General features: G+C 40.7%; 1 pseudogene; it reads right to left on the bottom strand.

Annotated features, from left to right (window-relative positions):
• Positions 1-726: 726 nt before the first annotated feature.
• Positions 727-4,976, bottom strand: LOC120289720 (annotated as a pseudogene).
• Between the last annotated feature and the right edge of the window lie 273 nt (positions 4,977-5,249).

The following is a 5,249-nucleotide window of genomic DNA, read 5'->3' on the forward strand; positions in this document are numbered from 1 at the left end:
GTCACCTGAGCTTCTTGCTGAAACTTTTTCATTTGCTTTTCTATTGTTGGTCGTATCTTTAGGATTGTATATATAAGTTTTCCTCGAGTCGATTATGATTGTGAAGCGCACAAGATTGCCTGTAAGTTATATTACAATTTTTTTTTTACCTCTGGTTAGTTGGATCATGTGTGGAATTTGTGAAAAATAAGTCCCTAGATTACTGCTCTTATCATTCTTCTGTCCTAATGCCTGGATAAAACAATGAGCTCTTGTCGGCTGGCCATAAAAAAAAAAAAGACATTGCTATCTTTGTGATTTGAACTGTGACAAGCAGGACTCTGTTTCTATGATTGTTATTTATGCTTGTAGATCTTCACCTTGCTTCATTATCTAGGTCGTAATTTCGTGCCATTTCCTACCCTCTGGACATGCCTGGACATGACTATGTAGATATTCCAGGATTTGCAAGATAAAGTGAGAGAGAATAGATGGCTCTTTTTATAGAGCATAAGAGACACTCACAAATGCCTTAAATCTTTACTCATGAGCACCCCCTAACTATTGGCTAATATTCATAAAATTATTTCGACACATTGAATATGAAAATTTGTTGCTTTGTGAGAGTCTCACTATATACAAGGAGAGAATCTTGTCTCCTATCAGAAAGAAAAGGCAAGACTAATTGTACCACCATGCTTTTAAATTTGCATATTCAAACATCAACAATCTGCTGCCCTTACCAACCTATGGGTGTGAATCTAAATAGGTAAGCAAAAAGGTTGCTAGGATAGCTCCCTTCATTATGGTAGTCGAGGGAATCCCATATTTTCCTCTCCTGAATAGACCCCTAAAAATGGCCAGAAATACATAACCACCCACACAGTACAGATCACCTCTCCTAGCTAGAGCCACTACTCCGGATGCTTGTGGGTGCAACCCTAACGACATTGTAAATAATGCTATTAGGTGCACCAGCAGAAGAGTAGTGCCTGGTACAAAAACTGGGGACTCACATCAAAGGTGAACCTCCCAAATTCAGCACTGGTGCTATCACTAGATGTAGATTGATCTTTCTTGCTTACTTCAAATACCGTCTCCGATAGCCCTAAGAGCTTGAGTACAACACTTAAGACTCCAAATGACCAAGCACATGCGGATGTCATCCGTTGCATTCTTTGGTTATTCCACCATGCACGTATTGACAAGCCAACGGCCAAGTACTCATATAAACAATATAGATTGTAGATGACGAAAATGGTAGCTGGAATTATGATAGCTGGTTCTTGTCCCTGCATTTACACAAGAAAGGAAGATAATGAGACAAATTCTTGAGAACAGAGGAGTGATATTTGTTTTACTTTCTTCTTACCTTGGGCAAGAAGTGGGAGTTTGTCATGATACAATATGCTGGCAGGAGAGCATATAAGAACTCAGGTATGGACCTCAATGCCCGAGTTAGGAGCCACAGGTATGCGAAGCACTGCCTGAAATGGAGATTCATGAATAGGGTGCCATATATTGGACTCCTTTTGCTCACTAGAATTTCGAGCAGGCCCGTGGCCCATCTCTTTTGCTGGGTCATCGAGGCAGGCCCACCAGATGGTGCGCAACCAAGAAAAGCCGGTGGGTTTGGTAAGCAGCAGAGTGATCTCCAACCCTTGGTATGGATGGCCAATCCCGTAAGGATATCTTCCGTCGTCGATCCGTACATCCAACCAATCTGCAAGAGGACACGTGCACAACATTTCTCGTGCCGAAAATTAAATTTATGCCATCGTTCTCATTGTCACAAAAATGCTTAAAAACAGAGCACTTAATACCATAAATCATGTGTCTATTGATTCGTGTTCATGCGAAAATCATAGATCTTCAGGCAAATGACAATGAAATTTAATGGTAGTTGTTGTATAGCTACTTTAAAATTTAGAACCATGATTAGATTAATCGTGTATAATATGTGAATTCAATGTAGGCATCCACTAACCTCTTTACCCCAGTCAGTATTGTATTCATAGGTGCAACTAGAGACTTGATAGGCTGCTTCAAGAGAGCTCCAAAGATCTTTGGGATTATCTGAATTGCCTTGTAGACCATGAGCAACAGAGTTGATGAATTGTTTTGAAATTCCAAAGCCATTTAGTGATTCTACCTTGGTTAATTCTCCTGTAGAAGTCAAATTGGCAAATGGGAAAAATATGGTTTACTATGACTAGGCACATAGTCCCATGAACGTGCAATAGGTGACCAAACATACGCACATACCATTAGAGATAAGACTTTTCTTTTCGGTCTTCATGTCCTCTGGCCATGACCCATAGATTACTTTCCGACGATGAAAGCATCCCGTTCCTTCATAGTAAGGTCCTTGAATTCTACTATTCCTTGTCCCAAATACTAAAATCAACAGTATTATAGGTATAGGTACTGATTAGTAGATAAGCTGCAATTTGGCTCAAAATAGGAGTTATTTTGTAGTAAAATTGCACATACCTCGTTGCGACCACTAGTTGATTTCCAAATGGGTCATCCTTTGCTCCATCATAGAAGTATTGTAGACATTGAACAAATGCGCAGTCTCTCTCATATTTTGTGCCGAGAAGAAGACACAAAGCATGGAGAACAATCTGCGGATTGTTGGCGTACATGTCGCAATCGACATTTAGCATCAATGGTGCATTCGTCATGAGTCCTGAAACTCTGGTCTGTTCATCCATCAACGAGACACGAGAGAAAAGAATTATAAGATTGTTTTGATGTCAAAAGCGACCACACTTTGGCCTTGATAGATAGGTCTTACTCACCAGGACATTCATGGCTCCTGCCTTGTAATGATGCGGGTGCTTTGGCTGCTTTTCTCGTGATATGTAGATCAGATGTGGCAATTCATCTGGACTACCTCCTTTATTTTCCAGCATGATCTTTGTTAAAATCACAGCAAGAAACAGTGAGCTTGTAGATTTCGAAGTACGATACTTTTGATTTTTTTGGAGGATAACACATACTCGATGTCAATAGAAGAATCTAATGTTAGATAGATCTGTGGATGGTCATTTTGGTAATGTAATGGAGTTGACCACATGACCGATTGTGGCTCTGATATGAAGGAGCTATCTGACATATACGAGTCTCTAAAGGGGTAGCATGGTCACCGGTGTAAAAAATGAGAGAGACATGCTATCTACGGTGCAATCTCAAGTTCACGTCTTTCTAATTTTGAGAAATATATAAAAAAAAGAAATAATTGTGTGACATTCTTTAATATACTATGTGAATAACGGTTTATTTTGAATCACAAAAATAAAATAATAAATAATTATAAATTATTATGAAGCCTACTTATTCAAGAATTTAAACATTTTTTTTTAAAAGGATCTTAAATTTCTACGTACACCATCAAATCTTTTATTTTGTTTATATTTCAAGATAGTAACAGATTGGGGGGAATTTAATTGCAATTCAATCAAGAATAGTAATTATTGGATCACAAAGTACTTGGATCCTCAATTTGTGACGTATAGATGTTGATTTTGTTCTGCCATATTAACCACAGAACCATTTTATCCAAAACTGGACAAAGATATCTTCTCAGTAATTTTACTGTACCTTGATGATTGTGGGGTGATTTTTGCGTTCTGTGTTAGAAAAGCGACGAACTCCCCAGAAAGATTCGATGGTACTGATCCTAGGGACGCATCTTCTATCTTCCTTCTCAGCTTCTCGTACTCATCCTGTCAGAGAACAAGACAAGCTTAGGGAAGACCGCATCCATCCATATCTTGTCCATACCCACTCTCTCTCTCTCTCACATTTCAACAAAGAATCACCGATCACCGTGACCATCTTCAACACATGAACACTAGACTCCAGAGATTGAGGATCACCTTCATGGTGTCCCGTGCTTGTTGGAATTCCAATGAGCAGTCTTCACCAGACGATGTGGTTGAGTTGCGGGCGAAGTACCGGAATGGGGCTCGCAATTGAATATTGTACTTCTTACAAAACGGAACCCAGAGCTTTGCGAACTTTGCAGCTTCCATTAGAGAATAGAAGGTCAACGGTGAGCAGCCATCATCGGAGACATAGCACGCCAGCTTATGAGCCGGATAGTCTACTGCCATTAAGGAGAGGACCGTGTTCACGGTGATGATCGGAGGCTCTAGCTGCGGATCTGCCGTTGTGACAAACATGTCCACGGGAGGAAGCTCGCTCACCCTATATGAAGGAATTGTGAAAAACAAGAACAGCAATAAGGAACTAAACCTAAAAAATATAACTTGGTGGGTCAGAACCAACTTATAGAACGTTCATAACCCGCAATCCACGAAGAACATGCGTGAATATTGTACAATACAGGTACTTCAGTTGAAAGATGTCGGAAAAACTGAATGGAATTGTTACTTCTCAAAATTCACATCAGCCAGTGTGGTAGAATTAATGTCCTATGAAAAGTGCAAAAGTTGGAAATGAAAGGAAAGAGGGTTATCAGAAAATAAGTTCCTCGCGATGATTGTACCGTCACTAGAAACTCGGAAAAGAAACCATCCTGAGTATTCGAGGTGATGGAAAGAAAGAAAAATCAAGATGTATCAGTAGCTGTAGCGCTGAGGAGTTTGGGATCGAGGGCTCATGACAAGTTGAAGATTCAAAGTAAAGCAAGCCATGTGAAAAAGATAGCTCTTGCTCTATCGAGACCTTTTCAAGATACGGTGAGGGTAAGTTTTGTAGCTCACAGGGCTCCATTTGGTGCTGATGACGAGAATCCACACGAACGTGAACCATGACTCGCACGCGAGTGCGAACTGCGATTCAAGTCCGTGGTCCTCAAGGTGAACAAGCCGATATGCAAGAAGGGAGACGAGAAGGAACAAGATGAAGATCTCGACCGCCCTCTTCGCATCGTTTTTCAGGCTTATTTTCTCATATAGAGGGGTGGAAGTGGATTGAATGGCCATTGGAGAAGGCTTGCCTGTCTGTGCACGCACCAGCTCTTGTTCTCGCCGTTTCTATTGGGTGGTCTTGTGTACAAAAGGTGGCGACTTAAATAGAGAGAGGTTGTGCCCTGGTTGTTAAGTTGGCGTAGTGATTCTCGAAACGAACCTGTGCCTGCCTATGGTAATTCCACATAAACGATAGGTGACGAGAGTACTCATATCTACCATGTCCACCTAATGTGCGGATCGACAAGTAAAGGAAGGATAAAAACATCTGGTGCATATGTGTTGCAACAAGTTTACTTGGCTCCATCAGAGTAATGCCAAGGTCCACAA

Source organism: Eucalyptus grandis, chromosome 11 (genome assembly GCF_016545825.1).
Source record: "Eucalyptus grandis isolate ANBG69807.140 chromosome 11, ASM1654582v1, whole genome shotgun sequence".
Classification (NCBI taxonomy): Eukaryota; Viridiplantae; Streptophyta; class Magnoliopsida; order Myrtales; family Myrtaceae; genus Eucalyptus; species Eucalyptus grandis.